Genomic DNA, 24,434 nt, shown 5'->3' with positions numbered 1-24,434 from the left:
CATTGCATGTGCCTGTTTATCTAGTTGGTCATCGTGAGCAAAATTTATTTTTTATCTTAAGGATTTAACTCAATCAGTTCCACAGTAGAACTGAGCAGGCAGGAAGATGAGGTCCATGGGGAGATGTGGTGATACTTGGATCAGGAGAATCAGGGATTGGGGGGACACAGACTACCTGTACATGCAGGTACTAAAGACTGGAATCTCCAATACATACACCCAGGACATTACTGCTAATGCCCATCCCCAGGCAGTGTGAGTCACCCAGGCTGCTCTCTCACTCTGTGTGGGCTGCTATCACAAAACACCATGAACAGAGTGGCTTATAAACAACAGAGATTTATTTCTCACAGTTCTGGAGGCTGAAGTCCAAGATCCAGGTACCAGCAGTTTTGATGTCTGGTGAGGATCTGTTACCTAGTTCATAGAATGGTGCCTTCTAGCTGTGTCCTTACATGGTGGAAGGAGTGAAGGGGTGTCCCTCAGGCCTTATTTATTTATTTATTTATTTTTAGTTTTTTTTTTTTTTTTGAGACGCAGTCTCACTCTGTCGCCCAAGTTGAAGTGCAGTGGCGTGATCTAGGCTCACTGAAACCTCTGCCTCCGAGATTCAAGCAATTCTCCTGCCTCAGTCTCCTGAGTAGCTGGGATTACAGGCACATGCCACCACGCCCAGCTAATTTTTGTATTTTTAGTAGAGATGGGTTTTCACCATGTTGGCCAGGCTGGTCTCGAACTCCTGACCTCAGATGATCTGTCTGTTTTGGCCTCCCAGAGTGCTGAGATTACAGGCATGAGCCACCACGCCCGGCTTTCAGGTCTCTTTTATAACGGCACTAATCCCACTCAGGAGAGCTCTGCCCTCTTGACCTAATCATCTCCCAAAGGCCCCACCTCCTGATACCATCACCTTGGAATGAAGATTTCAACATATAAATTTGGAGAGGGGGACACATTTAATCTACTGCACTTCCCTCTTGTGGTATCATTGCTTCTTTCTTCAACACACTGCAGAGCTTCTCAAGCAGGTACATTTCTGGGGCGAAGGGGCTTGCTTTCTGTGATCCTGGAGAGGCAGAGACAGAAGTGTTGTTTAGTGATTTTTGGGTGCTGACCCTATCCCCCTAAGCCTCTCAAAGAGAAGGTATGGCCTTTAATGATGCTGCATTTCATTCAAGAACCACAAAACAGGGTGCTTGCAACATTTACTTTAATAGCAGCATGTCAGTTGCTAGGGTAAGTTCTTCTGGGATGGTGATACAAGCTTGAGGCTATAACAGCTGCAGCAAAATGAAACCCTATGTGGAGAGTGCCATCTACATCTGTCCTCCTGTTAGGGGCTTTGGGGCCCAGAGGAACTGCACCAAACCATGCTATATCCACCCCTTTTTTGGGTAGCAATTGCTCTTCTAATAGGTTCTTATACCTTTAGTTTATTAGGCTGGGAAATCAATTCACTTGCATGGTAGGTATAAGAGCAAATTCAGGCAAATCTGCCAATCCCCTAATACACTTGAAATGCAACATGTAAAGATTCACTTTACCAGGGAAGGTGCAATGATGCCTGATGTGCAGCTGTCTGCGTTTAGGATAAACTAAGTTTAGGAACCGGCAACTCGGATTTGAGGCCAAGCAGGAGAGGATCCCAGGAAGCACCGGTAGTAGAGTAAAAAAGTTAGACAAGGAATGAAAAGAAACAGGAAAGGGGTGCATTTTCAAGCAAGTAGGCATCTGGGGCTCATCCCCACTGGGAAATTCTGGAAGACGGTGTGAAAATGTGTATTTTGAGTTATTCTTAATAGCCACTGGTGAAGCTGGGATATTTATGCACCAATAATTCCCCTTCTATCATGGGTTGAGGGCTGCTTTCAGGGGAATTAACTTTTCAGAACCTCTGGCTTGCTCTACTTCCAGTCCAACCAGGCTCTCATAGCAAAAGCCCTCAGGCAAGAAATAGCAGATATTCACAGTGAGCATCTTTAGCAGTACAGAGTCGAGAGACAGGGCTATGGGTGGAGAAGTGATGGCACCTGCTGTTTGTAGCACATTGATTTAAATTGTAATTATCGTCATACAACTTGTATGAGTGTAAGCCAGCTGTAATATCCTCATGCTTATGACTCTTATAAATAACTCTAAAAAGCAAAGCTTGCTTACACACTACATTTGTAAAGCAGTAAGAAGCAATACAGGTGAAAATAATAACAATAACGCAATGTGAGGCACGGTGGTGTTTGGTCAAACAAAATCAAGGTTTGCAACACAAATACGGTCAGGAGATCGAGACCATCCTGGCTAACATGGTGAAACCCTGTCTCTACTGAAAATACAAAAAAAAAAATAAATAAACAAAATAAAAATTAGCCAGGTGTGGTGGTGGGTGCCTGTAGTCCCAGCTGCTTAGGAGGCTGAGGCAGGAGAATGGTGTGCACTCAGGAGGTGGAGCTTGTAGTGAGCCAAGATTGCCCTAGTGCACTCCAGCCTGGGCAACAGAGCAAGACTCCCTCTCAAAAAAAAAAAAAAAAAAAAAGTAGGGACAGTGTCTCATTATGTCGCCTAGGCTGGTCTCAAGCAATCCTACCTCTTTGGCCTCTCGAAGTGCTGGGATTACAGGCGTGAGCACCTTGCCCAGCCTATGCCTACACATTTCTTAATGGATAAGAATAGGTATCGAATGTGTATGTGTAAAGAAGGGGAATGAGCTGGCAAGAAAGGGAAGGAAACAGTTTATATTGAGCCTTCAACTCCCAAAACATGAATAGATTGGGGACATTGAGTTAACAGGAACCAGAAGGTAATTTTTGGAATAGAACAGAAAATAATTCTACTTGGTAGGAGAAAGGAAATCAGTAAAAGGTATATTGAAGCCCTGGGAACTTCTGCTATGAAGAAAGAACACATGGGTATAAAACTAAGAAAGACCAAGATATTTAAAAGAATACCAAAGATTCTACAGAAAAAAGGTACTAAAGGAATATTCAAGGACAATCTGGCTTTCTACAACCCTTGCTCTGGAAATAAAACTCAAAGGAAGTTAACCACGACCTCCTGAGCAGAGGCTCTTCCTGACTTTGGTTGACACACTAGAACGTCTTGCAGGGAGATGAAGATTTTATTGTTTTTAATAAAAAATTATGGGGTCCCACGTAGATTTATCTTACCAACTTTTCTCTAATTATACAAAAAATAAAATTATTCCCATAATAAGAATACTGGAACAGATGGGCTGCATAATCTATTTGAAATTTTTTCCCACCTGTATTTTTGGGCATCTGGGTATTAACCTGGGATTTCACGGGAAGGCATATGCTCAGAAGTGAAAGTCATTTAGAGACAGACACAGCTCAGTTGAGAAGACCATCATCATTCCTAGAAAAGACCCAAGACACGGCAGCAATTTAAGAGTGTTCCAGTTGGTGAGCAAGAAGTGTCTGAAAAAATAATCTTTAATAAATGAAAGTTTAAGTGCTGACCTTTCTGCTGTAGCCAGCAGATTGCAAAATTGTGTGAGAGTGTGTTTGTGTGTCTTTGAATGCTACAATGCAGTTTGGTTCTACCTATGGGGTAAAGGATCTGCGTGGAGTATTTTTGGAAGTGTACAGTGGTACAAACATGTGAGAGAGTGATTTGGGTATATAAGACAAAAGCCTTAACAAGATAAAACTTTGAACCCCTTTTAATAAGGCTATTCTTAGTAAACAATTAAATATGTGTGCAAATATTTTAGTTCTAAGTACTTCTATTGCAGCATTAATTAAAATACTCCAAACCTGGAAATCTAAACTTCTAATAGTGGGAGTCAAGATAACAGATTTATTTTTTGTATCCATACAATCGAAAACTGTGGGATCTTTGAAAATATTACGCATGGAAGACTATTTTGATCAGGTTTAAAAAGCACCCCAAATAATATGATAAAAAAAAATAAGTAAAATAATGTATCTTTTTTGAGGTATGTACATATGCACATGTACTGAGTATTAAGATTTGGAAAGATCAGCGTCTTCATGGTGATTATCTCTGGTGGATGTTTTTATGGGTATCCTGAAATTTTTATTTTTTTTGCATTTCTACAGTTTTTCTGCAATTAACATACATTGCTTTTATAATTAGACATTTTTTAATGATCATGTTTTAAGGGGAAAAAAATCCAGCATGGTTCTTCCTTTCCAGCTTTATCGATGAGAGAAGCAAGATATAATTTTTAATAAGTGAATAGCTGTGTGGTTTGTGATGTTTAATATACATCTCATGAATGGACATAATATCCTGTGAAGTATAAAATCCTTTTGTCTTAATTTTGCCCTTATTTATAAGAAGCTGAGAGGTAAAGGGATTATATACTGCTTGAGAACAGAAAAGCTGAATTCAACCCAGGTGGGCTGGTACCAAAACCCATATTATTTTCACCACACCTGCTGTCACCCAGTTCCCAAATGATCTTCCGGAGAACCCCCTTACCCCTGCTTTTGATTTCCCGGAGTTCTGGCCTCAAATTGGCTTTGAGAAGCCAAGACTGCCTTTTAGGGGGAAAAAAACTCACAAGAGTTTATAGTCTATCTGATTTTAAATACCCAACAAATATTAACCCTTGGAAAAGGATTATTTCTGCCCTTGCTCCCCTTTCTGGGACAGAGAGTACACTGAGCCTAGGATAACAGTATCTAGTAATAGGACACAGGCTGAAGAAAGAGGCAGGCTCTTCTGGGACAGCACAGAGGGAGCATTAGACTTGGTGCTGTAGAATCCGGTAGCCTTGTAAATGCTTCACTGGCAGGGTCCAAGGTGAAACTGTATCCCCATTCCCAGTGGCCCACCCAAAAGAAATTCAATGAATTAACAAATAAATGAGAAGTGGGTGAACCTTCCTCCAAGAGTGGGGTAATCTAAAGGATTAAAGCTACCAAGGGCAGTGGAGGAGGGAGTAGAGAGAATGTCCAAAGGGAGAAAATAGCTTTTACTTTCTAACTGCAAAATAGGCAATGGTAAGGCATAACATTAAACACTTAGATGAAAGGTCCTATCTCTATTCACTTGCTGGGAGAGTTGATGCTAAACTAAAGACATAGGGGAGCCATTGGCCCTGAGCTTGGTCTGAGTTGGAATGTACAACTCAAACCCAAAGTATAGGATTGTTTGACACATGTCAAGTCTTGTTTCACACTGATCCCTAGTGTGTAAGTGACTGACTGATGCTAAGTTACCAACAGAATTTACCACTCGTCTCTTCTAGCCCTTGTTGATTTTATTTTATTTTCTGAACGGATGGAGCATTAACATGTTTCTAGAAGTCAAAACTATATAAGAGATATACTCCGAGAAGTATTCCTCCCTTCTGTACCCGCTCCATCTTGTTCCTCCTAGCCAGCTCTTGAAGGTAAACAATTTCATAGCTTTCTACCTTTTCCTTTGTGTTTCTGTTTGGAAAGATGAGTGCGTATATATGCATTTCATCTTTTTTTCCTCTTCTAATACAAAAGGTAGCATTCTATATATTCCTTTTTGCACCTTGCTTTATTTTTAACCTGACACTATCTCCTAGAAATTACTCTATAATCATTTTATACAAATCTTCCTTATTTCTTTCTGTTTTCCTTTTTCTTTTTCTTTCTTTTTTTTTTTTTTCTAGACAGAGTCTTGCTCTTGTCACCCAGGCTGGAGTGCAATAGTGCGATTTTGGCTCACTCCAACCTCCGCCTTCTGGATTCAAGTGATTCTCCTGCCTCAGCTTCCCAAGTAGCTGGGATAACAGGCACCCGCCACCATGCCCAGTTGATTTTTGTATTTTTGTTAGAGACAGAGTTTCACCACATTGGCCAGGCCTGGTCTTGAACTCCTGACCTCGGGTGATCTGCCCGCCTCGGCCTCTCAAAGTGCTGGGACTACAGGCATGAACCACTGCACCTGGCCAAATCTTCCTTATTTCTTTTACAGCTCCCTAGTAATCCACTGTGTATGTACTCAAGGTTATTTCCACCCAGTTTTTAACTCTTGATAACTATTAAAAATTCTTTTTTTTTTTTTGAAGTAGAATAAAACACATCAGTGACCTGTGAGATCATCATCACCAGCCTGCACATTTACATAGAGTTGAACATGTCCCCAAGGCAAGGAGAGGGCTCTGGGGTTGGGATATTGGGATGCAGAAGCAACTAGTTCATGGTTGGGTGTTGAGAACGATTCCCAAGACTGAGAAAGGGTCACGGGTACATGAATGGTTGGGACACACCTCCCACTCGTTCATAGTGCACCAGGGAGGAGACAGATATCAGAGGAAAGTGGCTGTGGGGAGGACACTCATAAGGAGGCAGAGCCCCAGGTACCAGGACCCTCAGCCTCACAAAGCACCTGCACTCAAGCTATGCATGGAAGCAGCAGAGAAATCCTCCTTCAAGGAGCACATCAGTAAGAACCAGGAGCCTCCTGAACAAAAGTTCTGCTCTTGGGAAGACCTTTAGTGCCTTCACAAGTTGGAGGGAGATCCATTATTGTATTTTCTGCCATCCCAATGGAATTGGGAAGATCAACATAGGCTATTCCTTTATGTATTTGTTTATAGCTAAGATGCAGAAGACTGTTAGCAGATTAAATTTTATTCAGGGAAACAAATGCAACATTTCTTGTATCCTGTGTATTGAAGTTAGATTCGTTCCTCTTTCCTATGTACTGTCTTATTTGATTCTTACAAAACTACTGCTGAGAATATATTACTCCAACTTTATAAGTTTTGACTCTAAGATCCTGAGAGACTAAGCTTCTTGTCCCAGACCACGCAGCATATAAGTGGCAGCACTGGAGTTTGTACCCTATGTCTAACTCCAAACTTCTCAATTCATCTTTTCCAAAGAGTAGCACTTTCCAAAGTAATGGAACCCATAATGAGTTCGTTGTCACAGAAATCACACTCCTTCAGAGTGTTAAAAAATATACTCTGGTGTGTTTTGTTCCTTCCATTCAAACTCAGAAAACTCAGGGAGTACACAGAAGTGCAAAGTATTATGTGTTTAAAGTCTATGTAAGGAAATCTGCAAGTGTCCCGGAGTATTTTTGAACAATCGGATGAAGCAGTCATGGATATTTATTTGTCGTGTTTTGTGAGTGACACAATTCATTTTCACTTTTTGCTTGGGAGAGGGGGAAATTTACTGCAAATAGGAGAAGCAGCAATGAGAACTTCAAGAAGAGATATAAAGGTAAATCAATTCAATTGACTATCAAAGTAGCTTTCTCTTTCTTTCTTTCTTTCTTTCTTTCTTTCTTTCTTTCTTTCTTTCTTTCTTTTTCTTCTTTCCTTTCTTTCTTTTTTTTTTTTTTTTGAGACAGTCTTTCTCTGTCACTCATGCTGGAGTACAGTGGCAGGATCTCGGCTCACTGCAAACTCCGCCTCCTGGGTTCAAGTAATTCTCTTGCATCAGCCTCCTGAGTAGCTAGGATTACAGGCACCCACCACCACACCTGGCTAATTTTTGTATTTTTGTATTTTTAGTAGAGATGGTTTTCATCAAGTTGGCCAGGCTGGTCTTGAACTCCTGACCCCAAGTATTCTATGTGCCTTCGTCTCCCAAAGTGCTGAGATTACAGGCATGAGCCACTGTGCCTAACCTCTTTTTTATTACTGTCTTTGATTAAAAATAAAAGAAAACCTTTCACAATGAGCTTAAAAGTGAGGTGGTGTTTGGAAGGAAGCCAAGGGCAGACAGGAGCACAGAACAGGGAAGACGTCTGACACCCAGCCTGCCATTTTTTCAGTCTCTCTGGGACAATGTGGTTTTTTGTCTTTTCTTGTCTCTGAAAATTTGCTTTTGTCTTCCCTTTTTTCTTTGCTTCTCTGTGCATATGTTGGAAAAGTATTGTTTTGGCCTTCAGCATGTCTCCTCTTGGCTTCTTTCATGGACAAGAAAGGAAATAAGTCAACCATCGTGAATGAGAGCAAATGAGCTTAGCAGAAAATGCAGAATCTAAAAGAGACTTTCTTCTCCCAAGTTCTAAATGACCTTTCAATGGGTGCAGACTGGCTCTTCAATGGAGGGGAGTTCAGGAGGCAATGGGGCAGATAGAGGCCTGGAAGTTCAGGGAAGGTATATTTGCAAATTGCCCAAGGTCGTGCTCTTCTAAGAAGCAGATACAGGGTTTGAACCCAGCTGTCTCTGATTTAAAACCATTACACTAGGACTGTACTACAGGAGTTATTTTCCTATTCCTGACTCCCTCATGGGTTGTTGGGAACGTCCAATAAGGTAAACAGCTGGTAATAATATCTTGGGAATTAAGGAGTACCCACCATATGTGACAAGTTTGTTACTGACAAACCCAGCAAGCACCAGACACACCTACAGCAGCAGAACCCAGAGTCAGAAGACAAATGAGGCTGAGTTGTACAATGCAGGGATAGGGCCTCTCTTGATCGAAAATATTGCTATTTCATTCATCATGGATTTTTTGCATCAATTTTCATTTTTTAGAAATAATGCATTTAGACCATTACTTATCTTGATTACTAAGGTTTTTGATGCCCTCTGAAATTTTGCATCTGAGGTAAGTTCCTCACTCTCCTGACCCTACTTTTGCCCCTTGAGTGGTTTATCTTAGCAGGTTTCCCAAAGTGTGGGACACATACAATTAGTAGTGCGCACATAATTTTAGGTGTTACCTTGCCATGATGTTACGTAACACGGGGCATTTTATGAGAAAGTTACTTTTCCTTTTTCTTTCCCCCTTCTTTTTCACCTTCTCACCAAGTGGAAAAGTCTCAAGTTGAGTGCTAGCAAGTATTCTGACACCTTTCTGACATTTGCTAATCTACTCTTTGAACAATAAGAGATTGGACTGGAGGCTCAACTCCCCAGGACATGTCCTAGGTATCATTCTGTTTGCCCTCTAGATCCTTGCTCTTCCTTTTTCCATGCCCTCCTCAATGCCCTGGAAAACCTATCTCCATGGAAACAATTGGAGTGGGTCAATAGGCTGATCTGGCCTCGAGTTTCTGGATTGCCCTAATAATCAGACATGCCAGCAGACAATTGGAAGACAGGAAGAGGAGAGCAAGTTCAGAATCCTTATTTCTCCAGCTCATCCCTTGTCCCATTTGGCTTTGTTCCTGTAAGGGAGGCTGTAACTCCAACTAGGCTGCCTTTCCTTTCGAAATATCCCCGACCCTGTGTGTTCCAATAACCACCCTCCTTCCTACACTCTCATGCCTAGTGTTGCCAGAAAAATATAGAACATCCGGTTAAATTTGAATTTTAGATCAATGACAAATCACTTTTAGTATAAATAGGTACCATACATTGCAAGAGACATAATTATACTAAAAAAATTATTTATTATTTTCTGAAATTCAAATGTCACTGGACATCCTGTGTCTTTATTTACTAAATCTGGCAAACCTGGCCTTGTGGATAATTGCCCTCTACTGTTGCCAGCTCTTTTTTGTGATTTTCCTTAACTTTGCCCACATCATTGTTAATAGTTTCTCCATTAAACTCTCCTCCAATTCCCCATTTGACAACGTCATCTATTTTCTGACATGCGCCAGACTCGTCACACTTGTATTAGTAGGCATCAATACTGTATTTGGCTAGAATTTTCTAACATTGTTTTGTTTTTCCTTTTTAGTTTAGCTTCTCTTTATAGCAAGTGATGTTTGTTTTCCTTTCATGGTAGTGAAATATATTTTCTTTTAAAAATAATTGACTGGGTGTGGTTGGCTCATGCCTATAATCCCAACACTTTGGGAGGCTGAGGCAGGTGGATCACTTGAGACCAGGAGTTTGAGACCAGCCTGGCCAACATGGTGGAACCCTGTCTCTGCTAAAAATAAAAAATAAAAATAAAAATAAAAAATTAGCTGGGCATGGTGGTGCGCGCCTATAATCCCAGCTACTCAGGAGGCTGAGGCAGGAGAATTGCTTGAGCCCAGCAGGCAGAGGTTGCAGTGAGCAGAGATTGTAACACTGCACTTCAGCCTGGATGACAGAGCAAGACTCCCTCTTAAAAAAGAAAAGTTTGAAAATAGCGTAGAGATAGAACATAACTATGGCAAAATTCATAGAGAAGGTTTACACGTGGACTTGCTTTTGAGAAATACTCAGAGACAAAAACCATGGCCTCTGGAGGCAGACCAACACTGGTTCAAATCCCAGCTCCATCACATAGGGCTGTTGCAAAGACGGAAGGAGATCCTGAATGCAAGGCCCTCAGTAGGGTGTTGGGACTGGGATCATAGCAGGACTGTATTTAAGTAAATACGCACACACACACATACCATCACCCACCCCAAACAATAAAGTGTTTCACCCAAGGACACACAGCAAATGTGAGGACTGAGGCTGGAGTGCAGGAACTTGGCCCTGAGTCCAGTGTTTTTCTATAAGACCACAGGCCCCCTTGCCTGGTGTGCCAGGGAACTTCCACATCAGCTGGCCCTGCTCCTTGCCCTGCAGCCTGTCTGGAGAGAGTGGTCAGTCCCCACGATGTGGTGTTTTGGGAGGGTAGAGTCAAGGTGTTTGAGTCATGCCAAGTTGGTGTTTCAGAGGGAGTTTTTAAAGACAATTTTTCACTGGGCTTAGTAAGCTCAGAGAAGAAAAGAAGAGGTCTTGCTTCACTAGTGAATGAATGAATGAATGAATGAATGAATGGATAAATAGATAAATTCAGGGAGGTGTGAGGTGAATCTCAACCTGCCAAACCCTGGCTGCAGGGCCCTATCCCCATGCCTCCTGTAAACTCCCTACCAGGTGCAAGTTGACTTCGTGGGGCATCTTATCCCCTTCTGGGACCCACTTCAGGAAATTAGGTCTGGCCTGGGCCCCTCAGCTCTCTGGAATGTTGGTTAACCTGCTTCTGAAGTGGTGTTCTGATGTGATCTAACTAAAAATCTACTATGTGCAGAGCACAGAGATGGTGCCCAAGAATGAGCAAGAAGGACTGAGGATCCATAAATGTGATCTCTAGTCAAGGAGAGGAATCACATTTATGGAGCCACTCATGCTGCCATGGACAGTCCTAGAAACCTCACACACAGCCTTTCCCTCAGTCCTCATGACAGTCCTGAGATAGGGAAACTGCACCTCAGATACCAGTGGTGTTACCATCCAGTGTGCCCATCCTGTTAACTCACTGATCCTTACAGCTGCTCCCAAAAGAAGACACTGTTATTGCCTCAACTTACAGGTATGGATGTGGAGGCTTAGAGAGGTTAGTGACTTGTCCAAAATCACACAGATGCTACGTGTTAGAGCCAGGATTAAAACCCACCACTGCAGCCCCAGATCTCAGCCTCTTCATGTCAGATTCTGCATGGCGTGTGGTAAAGGAATTTGCTCACACAGCTGGTGAGAAGCAAAGCAGGATATGAGTCCATGCACTTTCCTCTATATAATTATGCATCTGAAGGGATTTATTGTGTTGTAATCTTGGAATCCACATTTCTATTGAATTCGGTTGAAGTACCATAAAAGTGCCGTGGGACCAAAATTGGGGTGGGAGAGGGAAGGAGGAAGGAAAAAGAAAGATGGCAGATTGGTATCATAGGAGTTTATACAGAAGGCAGCATTGAAGGATGGCCTGGATTTGATGAGAAGGTCATATGGACTGGACATTAACTGGGAAGGGACAGTGTGAATAGAGATTGGAGGTAAGGACAATGTGGGGACACAGCTGAAGAATAGTCTAGATTGTCTGCATCTTCGGTACGTGCCCATATTGGCTATCTCTGTAGGCAAAGTTTCTGAGGCGTGTTCGTTGGGGTCCATTCCGTAGAGGTCTTCCTTCTGATATTGGACTCCAGATTTCTCACTCATAGGCACCAACCACATGAATCTTCTGCTATTTTGTCCTTAACGTTTTCATGAGCCAAGGGTTTGCCAGGAAAGCTAAGAGAAGGCAGAACAGGCATGAATAGAGACTCAAACTTTCTCAGCCAAGAGCACTTTCTATCAAACATTCCTATCTTTCTTGGGTAGGTGGTGGTAGGAATGGGCTTCTCAGGCTTGGCACTGATGTCTCAAGTGCCTCTGGAAGGGACGAACCTCTGCTTAAAGATGCATGTCTCTTAGGTGGCCAGACAGCTTCACACGTTGGCTTCTTTAGAAATAAATAAGTTTGTTTGTTTTTTGGCACAAAGCCTTGTTGTGTCAGGTCCTTTTTTCTGAAGCAAGGAACATAATGACTTTCATATTTGCCTTCTTTGATGAAAGAACAAAGCTGAGAGCTTTACATTGTTCCAACCTCTTTGCAAAGTGTGCCTTTCCAGAATTGTAAACAATTAAGTAACTGGTATCTGTCCAGTTTACAAAGGGCTTTAGCACTTTTGATCCTTAATATAACTATTAGGAAAAATGGGTGTTAGTGTCCAGAGAGTCATTGATCTCTGCAGACAGTTGACTAAACTGAGGCTGGAACTGGTTTGTAGAAATCAGGGATGAGAATCCAGCAAATGTAAAACTTGCAGTGCTCGGTTCAGTACAAGTGTCATTGCAAGATGGTGTCTCTCAGGTGCTATTTCTCCATCATTTAAATTTGGTAGCACATTACACTTCCGCTTAGCACAATGGCAAATGTAGTAAGGGTTTAAAAAGTTTTAACTACACAAGACAACAAGTGTTGACAAGGATATGGAGAAATCGGAGCCCTTGTGCACTATTGGTGGAAATGAAAAATGGTGAAGCCACTGTGGAAAAGAATATGGAGGTTACTCATAAATTTAAAAATAGAACTACCAGGCTGGCAGCGGTGGCTCTCACCTGAAATCCCAGCACTTTGGGAGGCCCAGGCAGGCAGATCATGAGGTCAGGAGTTTGAGACCAGCCTGGCCAACATAGTGAAACCCCATCTCTACTAAAAATACAAAAAATTAGCTGGGCGTAGTGGCACTTGCCTGTAGTCCCAGCTACTCAGGATGCTGAAGCAAAAGAATCACTTGAATCTGGGAGGTGGAGGTTGCAGTGAGCCAAGATAGCACCATTGCACTCCAGCCTGGGTAACAAGAGTGAAGCTCCATATCGGAAAAAAAAAAAAAAAAAATTGAACTACCAAATGATTCAGCAATTGTACTTTGAGGTATTTACCCAAAAGAATTAGAATCAGGATCTCGAAGAGATGTTAGTATCCCCATGTTCATTGCAGCATTATTCACAATGGCTAAGAGGTGAAAATGACCAAGACAACCTAAACCTGAATCTGGGAAACAACAAGCAGGCAGCAGGCTGGGGTTGTCTTGAAGGAATCCAGGTGCCTTTCAGGCACGCTGCACTAAGAGCTCTCTTGCCACTTAATACCTGGTGTCCCCTCTCTAGTTGAAAAGGATTGAAACAGCAACTGGCATGTTGATCACCAGTTGAAAAGGATTGAAACAGCAACTGGCATGTTGATCACCACTAAACAGCTGCACCCCCCGCTCAGACCAGAGAGGCATCTGCTTGGAACAGAACATTTTGTTATTCTGGATGCCTTTTTCTCCAGTAGTTCAAGCATGATGGTGCATATGAGAGATATTGAGCAGATATTTATTCAAACGCCTACCATAAACTGAAAAGTTAATTTAATTGCTCTGAGCTTTTGAAATAGCCTCCACACTGTTACCAGAATGACCTTTCTTCAACATAACCCTGACCTTGTCAATGACCTGATTTTAACCCTTTAACGATAGCCTCCTATCTACAAGATGAACGTTAGTATCCTTGGTGAGTCATTCAAAGCGTTTCCTAATGTGATTCTTGCTGACTTCTTTGCTACATCTTCTGATCTCCCTGGCTTCATACATACGCTCTAGTTTACCTAATCGTTACAGCTCCCTGGATGGGCTTTGCTGTTTCATGTCTTATTTTATGCACTTTCAAATGCTGTTTCTGCTGTTTGGGATGTCTCTCCCTGTCTTGGTCACCTGCTGAATTTCTAATCATTTTTCAGGACTTCGCTCACCACTTTTGTAAAGCCTTCAAGGTGAGCTACTTCCTGCCATTGGAAACATATAAACCCAAGGGATACATTCATTCATACTGGATTACCATAGGTTATAGTCAACTTATTTACTTGCCTTTTTCCATGAAGTCATCTCCAGGTGAGCATATACAAATTGCTCTAAATGAAAAAGCCACTAAATGAATACAAATTTCAACTTTTATTAAAGACCTACTAAGTGCCAGATTAGAGACCCAGGTATAGTAGGCTGTAAAATAGCCCCCCAAAACACCCACATTCTAACCCCTAGAACCTGTGAATGTTTCCTTAAAAAGAATATTGCAGATGTGATTAAGGATCTTCAGATAGGAAGATTATCCTGGAATATGCAGGTGGGCCCTAAGTGTAATCACAACTGTCCTTTTAACGGATGGTAGGAGGAGAGATCACATGGCAGTGTGAATACTGAAGCAAGATGCTATACTGCTGGCTTGGAGATGGGGAAAGGAGCCATGAGCCAAGAAATGAAGCGCTGGAAGCTGGAAGACAGAGGAACAAAATCTCCCCCAGAGCCTCCCGAGGGAGCATGGTCCTGCCAACACTTTGGGTTCAGTCCAAGAAACTGATTTCAGATTTCTGGCTGCCAGAAGTTGAAGAGAGTACATTTGTATTGTTTTAAGCTGCTAAGTTTACAGAAATCTGTTACAGCAGCAATAGGAATCTGATACATCAGATAACAAATATAATAGGACAGGAATGACAGATGGTAATTATACAGGAAGTGTGAAATAGAGCAGTGCTTCTCGAACTTCAGTATGCACAGGAATCACTGGGGATCTGGTGAAAGTGCAGATGCTGAGTCACTGGGTCCAGGGAAGAACCTGAAGCTCCGCATTCCTTGCAAGCTCCCAGGTGAGGACATTGCTACTTGTCCAGGGACAGCACTTTGAGTACCAATAAAATAGCAATGGACAAATGTAGAGGAGACAGATCAAAACAAAGAGTTTTGGAGAGGCAGCTGTGATACTTGATATAGTTTTTTTGCTTTTTTTTTTTTTAATTTGTACACACTTGTTTTGTGGCCTAAGATATGGTCTATTCTAGAGAATGTTCCATGTGTAGGTGAAAAGAATGTGTATCCTGCAGCAGTCGAGTAAAATGTTCTGTAAATATCAGTTAGGCCTACTAGATGGAGTGTGTAGTTTAACTGTATTGTTTTCTTTGTTGATTTTCAGTATGCAGAGTTTTAAAGACACAAATCAGATGGGCATGAGTGATGTGCTCAGGATGGACCTATGTTCGTACCATTGATGTCTCAGTGCCCCTCCTGGTCAGGTGTCCAGAGACCTCTCACTTTTATCATGTCCATTATTCCCAGCAACCCTGCAGAGTAAGCATTCTAATGTTTGCTTGACAGATAAGGACATGGCGGCCCAGGGGATTAATGTCTTTGGCCACACCCACATGGGACTAGAATTGTGTAACTCCAACATATGTGGGTTACTTTTTTTTTTTTTTAAACTTTATTACCTTTTCTGAATCATGGATAATATACATGTGCCATGGGGCTTTGCAGAAAGATCAGTGATCCCAGCTAAATGGAGATTTTCATCCTCCAATGAAATATGCTCATATTACCAGGGACAGAAATTGGACTTGCCAAACCTAGGCTGAGAAGGAACCAGAGATTTATCAGGGCATCTTCTTAGGGAAAGTGACAGCCTAAATGCTCAGAAGGCAGAGTGAGCCCTGTGCAGACATGAGGGCTGAGAGGGTGAAGAAGGAAAAGGCCTTGCCTCCCTGTTGGTGGTAGAGAGGATGTAGAGGAAGGTGCATGAGCATGAGTCAGCCCTGTAAGAGTCCCTACGGGGTCAGATCAGAGAAGCTAAGGGTAAGGAAGGTGCATGAGCATGAGTCAGCCCTGTAAGAGGCCCTACGGGGTCAGATCAGAGAAGCTAAGGGCAGTTAGCAAATCCAAGGAGCAAGAAAAGGGCAAAAATAGGAGGAGAAATTAAGACTAGGTCCAGATCTAGGACTAGATCCAAAACCAGAAACTAGATCCAACACCAGGAATAGATTCAAATCCAGAACTAGATTCAGAACCTGGACTAGATCCAGAATAGGGACTAGATCCAGATCCAGAGACTAGATCCAGATCCAGGACTAGCTCCAGATCCAGAGACTAGATCCAGAACCAGGACTAGCTCCAGATCCAGCACTACATTCAGAATCAGGACTAGATCGAGAACCAGGACTAGATCCAGATCTAGAGACTAGATCCAGGACCAGAGACTAGATCCATAACCAGGACTACATGCAGATCCAGGACTAGATCCAGAACCAGGACTAGATCTAGAACCAAGGCTAGATCCAGATCCTGAGACTAGATCCAGAACTAGGACTAGACTCAGATCCAGAGACTAGATCCAAAACCAGGACTAGATCTAGGGACAGCAATGGTATCAAGAGCCAAACATCAGCCACAAAGGGAGCCACACCCTTTATCCATTGCCAGCTCTGCAGTCTTGGCAGGTCTCCTCATCTGTCACCTGGGAATGGTTACACTGATGCTGAGTGGCGGTGAAGAATAAAGCTCCTGTCATTCTAAGCTGTGATGAAAATGACCAATTCTCTTAGAACCACAGTGTCTGCTATTGTTCTTTATGAGTTAGTGGACTTATGGTCCTATATGGAACAAGGTGACCTGACATACAAGTTTGCCACAGAGTTCCTGCAGCTTCTGAATGAAAAAGTCCTGTATTTGCAAGCTTTTTCTTGATATTGTTTGGGTTATAGTTTTATGGCGTAGAAGGTATAGATAAATCTTTGCATTTTTTTCTAAATTATTAAAGATCATCAGAGGTTAGGAGGAGAAAGGAAAAGTAAACTTTGGGCAGCAAGTTTTAATCTTGTGAGTGATATATGTGACTGCTGGATGGTACTTACATAGTACATGATATAGAAGGGCCTTCCTCCTACTCCTCTTACACCCACCTTCTTAATCCACTTTTTTCTTTTTTTTTTTTTTTTTTTCTGAGATAGAGTCTCGATCTGACGCCCAGGCTGGAGTGCGATGACATAATCTCGGCTCACTGCAACCTCCGCGTCCTGGGTTCAAGTGATTCTCCTGCCTCAGCCCCCCAAGAAGCTGGGATTACAGGCACGTGCCACCACTCCCAGCTAATTTTTGTATTTTTAGTAGAGATGGGGTTTCACCATGTTGGTCAGGCTTGTCTTGAACTCCTGGCCTTGTGATCTGCCCTCCTTAGCCTCCTAAAGTGCTGGGATTACAGGCATGAGCCACCGCGCCTGGTCTCAATCCACTCTTTAGAGGCTCCTATCCTAGTCCCCAAAGCTACTTTTCCTTCCTGGGCAGCAGATTTTGTAGAGTTTTAGAGAACACTCATGATAAGGAAGGATAATATTATTGTAGGCAGCATTGCAAATTCATTAAGAATAGAAGTTTTGCAATTAGAGAGAAGTGGACTGAGCCCCAGGTTTACTTGGAGAAGTTACTTAATCCTTTCTGGACATCATTTTACAGATGATGTAACTGAGAAGAATCCAACCTCATGGTCTTTGTGAGGATTTGGAAGAGCATTTAGACCAGGGGTCAGCAAACTTTTCTGTAAAGTGTCAGATAATGAATATTTTTGGCTTTGCAGGTCATAGGTCTCCGTGGCAACTACTCAGTTCTGTCAATGCAGGGCAAAGGCGGTCACAGGCAATACGTAAACAAAGAGTCTAATGAAACTTTATTTACAAAAAACACGATTATGAGCCATAATCTGCCAATCTCTGCTTTAGAACGATACCAGTAAGCCTTCAAAAATAGTGGTAGTAATTATGACCCTATACCATTGTTGTTAGAGCATGGTTATGTTGACCTAATCTTTATTCTCTAACTAGCAGGTTCTCACAAATTGGGGCTGATACCATACATTTTCATTTTTTATCCTCCTTGGAGAATTGTTTCTGTGGAAGTGCTGGTAGGGATGGGATGGATTCTTTCTTTTGTACTTTAAACTTGTGAATAGAATTCTATAATTCTATAATCCAAGGGTTTTGGGTATTGTTTCTAAAAATATGTTGGCCCCTTAATGATTTAATTTTTATTTTATTTATTTATTTTTATTTTATTTTATTTATTTTTATTATACTTTAAGTTCTAGGGTACATGTGCACAACGTGCAGGTTTGTTGCATATGTATCCATGTGCCATGTTGGTGTGCTGCACCCATTAACTCGTCATTTACATTAAGTATATCTCCTAATGCTATCTGTCCCCCCTCCCCCCTCCCCCAATCCCACAACAGGCCCTGGTGTGTGATGTTCCCCACCGCGTGTCCAAGCGTTCTCATTGTTCGATTCCCACCTATGGGTAAGAACATGCGGTGTTTGGTTTTCTGTCCTTGCGATAGTTTGCTCAGAATAGTGGTTTTGAGCTTCATCCATGTCCCTACAAAGGACATGAACTCATTCTTTTTATGGCTGCATAGTATTCCATGCTGTATATGTGCCACATTTTCTTAATCCAGTCGATCGTTAATGGATATATGGGTTGGTTCCAAGTCTTTGCTATTGTAAATAGTGTCTCAGTAAACATATGTGTGCATGTGTCTTTATAGCAGCATGAGGAATCACCACACTGTCTTCCACAATGGTTGAACTAGTTTACAGTCCTACCAACAGTGCAAAAGCGTTCCTATTTCTCCATATCCTCTCCAGCACCTGTTGTTTCCTGATTTTTTAATGATCACCATTCTAACTGGTGTGGGATGGTATCTCATTGCGGTTTTGATTTGCATTTCTCCTGATGGCCAGTGATGATGAGCATTTTTTCATGTGTCTGTTGGCTGCATAAATGTCTTCTTTTGAGAAGTTTCTGTTCATATCCTTTGCTCACTTTTTGATGGGGTTGTTTGATTTTTTCTTGTAAATTTGTTTAAGTTCTTTGTAGATTCTGGATATTAGCCCTTTGTCAGATAGGTAGTTTGCAAAAATTTTCTCCCATTCTGTAAGTTGTCTGTTCACTCTGATGGTAGTTTCTTTTGCTGTGCAGAAGCTCTTTAGTTTAATTAGATCCCATTTGTCAATTTTGGCTTTTGTTGCCATTGCTTTTGGTGTTTTAGTCATGAGATTTAATTTTTATTGATCAACTTTAGGGTAATGGAGGATAACCCAAGAAATTAATAACATATTGCTTGGTTCATTTCTCATTAGCTCATCCAAGATCAACTGCAGAGGAAGAGGAGGGAAATTTTAAATGGGAACAATTATCTGAAATATGTGAGTAGCTCAAGATAATATGATTGTTTACTTTTAGCTAATCCTGAGGTCTGAATACTTAAGCCAAGAGAATTTATCTGATGAGTTTAGTCCAAGAAACACAACTTTATTTTCCCACTACTAGCCGAACATAAGTGCCAATTTAACAGTGCTACATGCCCTACAAACATCGATGGTCTCATGTTACAAACGAAAAAGTCATTAGTGAGCTTCTCTCCTGATGTGTTATTAACTGGAAGCTGAAATTAATGAATTTTGTCAGATTGCCTCGAGTAGTGATAGGAAATGATAGAATTCTTCAGCAGTCCATTTCTATTCTGTCATCTGCTTAGTTTTTTTTTTTTTTTGGTGTTTTTCTGCTGCCCAGGCTGGAGTGCAGTGGCGCGATCTCGGCTCACTGCAAGCTCCGCCTCCCGGGTTCACGCCATTCTCCTGCCTCAGCCTCCCGAGTAGGTGGGACTACAGGCGCCCACCGCCATGCCCAGCTAATTTTTTGTACTTTTAGTAGAGACGGGTTTCACCATGTTAGCCAGGATGGTCTCGATCTCCTGACCTTGTGATCTGCCCACCTCAGCCTCCTAAAGTTCTGGGATTACAGGTGTGAGCCACGCGCCCAGCCTGTTTTTGTTTGTTTGTTTTAAATAAATGTCACTCCTAGGGGTCTTCTGAAATTAGTATGGTCTGGAAATCTCAGGGCACAATGGCTAAATTGCATTGTATTTCCCTACTGCTGTAAATGTATTCGATGTTAGGGTTCCTTTGCTTGCAAGAGACAGAGACTCAATTGAGACAGGCTTAACAAATCATGTTATCCACACACATAATGGGGAAATTCATTGATGATCAATAGCCAAAGGCAATATGAAAACATGCCGTATAGATGAAAAACACAGCTACCACCAAGCCCTAAAATAACACATATGATTTCTCTTCTTTTGGTCTTTCATGGGAAATGTAACATTGGTGGGGCTGGAATATAGGTTCTGTTATAGCAATCCTCACTTAAGTAGCCTCGTATTCTTGGGCAAGCATTGAAATTCACCAAATCTCCTTTCACTGTACAACAGAGCTTGCCATTCTAGTCTTGCACATAGGATTATAAGGACAACTAAACAAGAAGCCAAGTGACAGAACTCTATGAATATATATAATTGTCCATTTCATTTGTTCTTTGGCTCCTTTTAGACCCAACTGTTTCTAGCAGGAGTGGGTAGAAGAGGAAGCTATGAAGAAAGAGTTGCCTACTCAATGTGGGCAGAGAATGAAGGTTTTCAAAATCAACAAGTCCCAAGAAATGACCCACTCTTAGTGTTGTACTGAAAATCTGCAGAATGACAGACACGAGTCTTCTGCATATGATGGCTCAGACTATTTCTTAGTTATGATATTTTTCCCAAATAATTTCTCATATTTGGCCATAATTTAAATCCATATCTTCAGGTCAGGATGCTTGTGATCGTATAGTGGACTTGAAATTTTGCACAATGATGAACTATTTTATTTTCTCGTCTTGGTAAGCAAGTCATAAGGGATGGTCTTGGGAGATACATCAAACTTGTTTAATACAAGTGTGTGGTAAGAACCTCAGAGCCCTACAGAGGCTTCCTACATTTATCTCTATGAAGATGTCTGTTTTCTCACCTGAGGCTGCACATAGGAACTGCTAAAGCAGTACAAGCAATACCAGCCACCGCAGTCTATCTTATATCATGATTTCCCTTTCAAAAGTCTCAGGTTCTTCTGCCCAGACTCAGCTTGTTATCCCAGGCTTCATTCCTTTCAGGTTGATTTTACCCAAGGGGACTTGTGCTTCTGGCATCTTGTTTATAGTGGGATACCCTACCAAGCTCCAACATGCCTGTGCATTGCTGGACTCCAATGCTGGCAAGTTGCAATGTTCTTCCTGGGACGTGGCTCAGCCCCCACGTGAATCAGTTGATGAAAATAGATACGCAAGAGAGGGAGCAGCCACAGCCTCACGTATCTTCCTTACATTTAGAAAACTTTCTCAAACTTCTCAGAGTGTTTTATATACGGCCAATTTTTACTGCAAGTGTGAATATAATAAACTGGGGTTAGAGGGGTGATGTTATAGCGCACGCAAGCAATGGACTTGGAGGCAGAACAAAAGGGAAGGAAGATGGTCTTGCAGCCATGAATATTATACGAAAGTGTTGCCTGGGCAGCTAAATTGATGTATGCCAAAGATGTGCCAAGGATGGCCTTCCTCTGATCACCTTAGCTGAATTTGGTCAGTGAAAATTCTAGTTTCAGAATTTGAATTTTTACTTTCTATCTTTTTAAATTTAGGGATTAGGTTTTCTGTTTTGAGGGGATTTTGTGTTTTTAAGTTAAAAAAAAAAAACTCCTCATACTTAGACATTCCAAGTCCTTATATTTTATATCCTTTCAAAACTTCATTTTTAAAATTACTTTTATGGATTATTAAAGCAGTGTGTACACATTGTAGAAAAATTAGGAAAAAAGTCCCCCCAAAATGAAAACTACCAAAAAACAAAGAATATAAATGATAATTATAATCCCAACCTCCTCCCTGAGAAGACAATTTTTAACACCTCCGTGAATATCCTTACAAATAGATAAGTATGGATAAAACTGACAAAAATGAAACTATATATATCTTTCTATAATTTACCATAATTTATTTAAACAGTTCACAAGTTGTTTGGTGTCTAGATTGCCTTCAATTTTAGCTAATGTATACAAACATAGAGCTGGACTAATTAGCTGAGAGTAAATTACACAATCTTTAAAATAGAAAAAAAGAATAATTCTAAAACATAATTAAAGATGCATGAATAGTACTATGATATAAATTATCAATATTAAAAAATAATACAAATTAAAGTAGCAGTGCTTGGGAATTTTATTTTTACCTAATCATTGCTGTGATTTCATTCTTGTCTTGACCTACTTCTTGACAATAAAATAACCTTGACCATATAGTTTTCAGCCAAATTAATTCATTCATCCACTCAGTATTTATTTATTGAATTCCTAATGGAAAATAAAATATAATTAAAGGTCCCCACACTCACAGAGCTTGTGTTCTAGTGTCAGAGATAGGAAAAAAAAAAAAAACAAGTATGTACACAAAAAGTATCAGATATGGAAGTAGAGTAAAATATGGGTGCATAAGAAAGAATGACATCAGGGTTAGGCTCTTCCAGGAAAGGACAGGTATACTGAGAATTGATGATAAAACAAGTGCCATCCATGCAAAAACCAGGGTGAAGACAATTGCTAGGAGGGGGGCGTCTAGTACAAGAGCACTATGGTGGGGGCAAGCGTAGCATTTCTAAAAGGAGAAGGAAGCACAGGTGAAGGAAATTCAGTGGCCAAGACCAAGAAGGGTCAGAAGTAGGCAGAGTCCACAACATGCCAGTTTTGTCAGCCAAAGACAAAGGTTGAACTGTATTACAGGCACAGGTGGGTGGGCGCACTAGCTCACTTCTGCAGTCCCAGCACTTTGGGAGCCAGAGGAGAGAGGATCATTTGAGGGCAGCCTGGGCAACAGAGCAAGACCTTGTCTCTAACAAAAAATGAAAAATAAATAAGAAAAAAATAAAGTCAGGCACAGCTGGATGACACTAGAAGGTTTCAGGCCAAGAAATGGCATGACTTTAATCATGACTTCAAAAGATCACTCTGGATGTTGGGTGAAGAAGAGCGTGTAAGGAGCAAGAATAGGTGCAGGGGAGGTAAGGGGTTGAGGGGGATGATGAGGCTTGGACAAGGTGCCACCGGGGGAAAGGGGGACAGGATGCATTTGGGGCATGAATCAGAAGCAGAATGAACAAACTTGCTGGTGAAGTGCAGGGAGCAAAGAGGGAGAAAAACAAACTCAAGCATAATGCCTCTGGGACTGCTAAGAAGAATAATTATTTTGTCTGGTGAGTGTTTTTGGACAAATAGGATAATATGTTTGGACACCTATTATGATATAAAGCATAGTATAAAAATTGTTTCTGATAATAATAATTGTACCTTCCATTTATTAAGTATATACTATCTTCTCAATGCTGATCTCTTTTTTTTTCTTATTGTATGTAGAGGGGATAAAAATATGTATGTTGAATTAAATACTATTCCTTTCATCTCACTTATTAAATTACCAAATAACCCATGTTTTCCATATGACCTTTGCCCGTTTGAGGATTGCATTGCCAAGGAAACAGATTGTTAAGCACAGGCTCTGCAGCTAAATCCTATTAAATATGTCATAATTCAAACAAACTGCGCAAAGCCAACTAGTACTTGGGTTTGGAATATTAGCTTCCAAATGTCCCCCTCCTAAGGCCTAACTATATACTTAATAAGGTTCAACGTTTAGATGCCTGTCTAATTCTACCCAGAGCCCTGGGTAGACTTGTACATTCCTGCCCCAAATCCCTGATCTGAAAGTCAGAATTTTTAATTAACCTCCCCAAATGGTATTTTCACATAATAAACTCTATGCATGCTGCTAGCTTCAAACAGTAGACCAAAAGTTATTCTTTTCTTTACCTCAGTCAGATTTTTTCTTCGTAAAACATTAAGCAGAATGGCTTCAATACCTGGATATACTTAAATAAAGCTGGAGAAAACCCAGAACTGGAGATTCTGAAAGCAAAAGGAATTAGAGATTAACTAGCTCCAATCCACTTTACACACAAGGAACCTGAGGTTCAGCAAGATTGTGATTTATGTCTGCAAGGTTACAGAGCATATTTATGGACAGTACTAGGGGCAATGCCTACCTCCCCTGGCTGGCGACGTCTTCCTTTGTCTCAGGGTTCTTCCTTTCACCACCTTCCTCCTAAAAGTCATCCTCGCTGTTCCTTCAGTATAAATTCTTCATTTCTTCCTTCCTCACCTACATCCTTTGCTCTCCAGTCTTCCCTTCTGGCCCTCCTGGCCTTAGATCTACCCTTCTTCTGCTCACTTCCTAAATGCAGCTTTTTCCTCCAAGTCCCATTCCTGATCTTATCATTCACCCCCCTCACCACTACTCAGGCTCAGTCTCATCTAGCTCATTACAGGATCAATGAATTCACCCACCAAATGTGTTTTGCACAGCATGTTTTTTTCAATTCAGTGCCCATGGCTTTTGCTAGAAGGCTGTCCTCACTTGACCCTTGTCATTTCATTAAAAAATATCCAGTGGAGTGAGAAAAAGTGTAATTGAAACCAATGTACCACAAATAAACTCTTCTTGTTTAGGAAAATTCACTGCTAAGCTTATT

General features: G+C 41.3%; 1 long non-coding RNA gene across 2 annotated transcripts; it reads right to left on the bottom strand.

Annotated features, from left to right (window-relative positions):
• Nucleotides 1–323: 323 nt before the first annotated feature.
• On the bottom strand, nucleotides 324–24,214 carry LOC135968960 (uncharacterized). 2 transcript variants are annotated; one of them, XR_012428709.1, is made up of 3 exons: nucleotides 23,949–24,214; nucleotides 23,716–23,811; nucleotides 324–1,066 (listed from the first exon to the last, which is right to left on the bottom strand). It is a non-coding gene; the product is annotated as an uncharacterized lncRNA (long non-coding RNA). The 2 variants fall into 2 exon arrangements; XR_010584014.2 differs by lacking the exon at nucleotides 23,716–23,811.
• Nucleotides 24,215–24,434: the final 220 nt, after the last annotated feature.

This window comes from Macaca fascicularis, chromosome 20, assembly GCF_037993035.2.
Source record: "Macaca fascicularis isolate 582-1 chromosome 20, T2T-MFA8v1.1".
NCBI classification, from domain to species: domain Eukaryota; kingdom Metazoa; phylum Chordata; class Mammalia; order Primates; family Cercopithecidae; genus Macaca; species Macaca fascicularis.
This window is presented reverse-complemented; position numbering and strand designations above follow the sequence as displayed.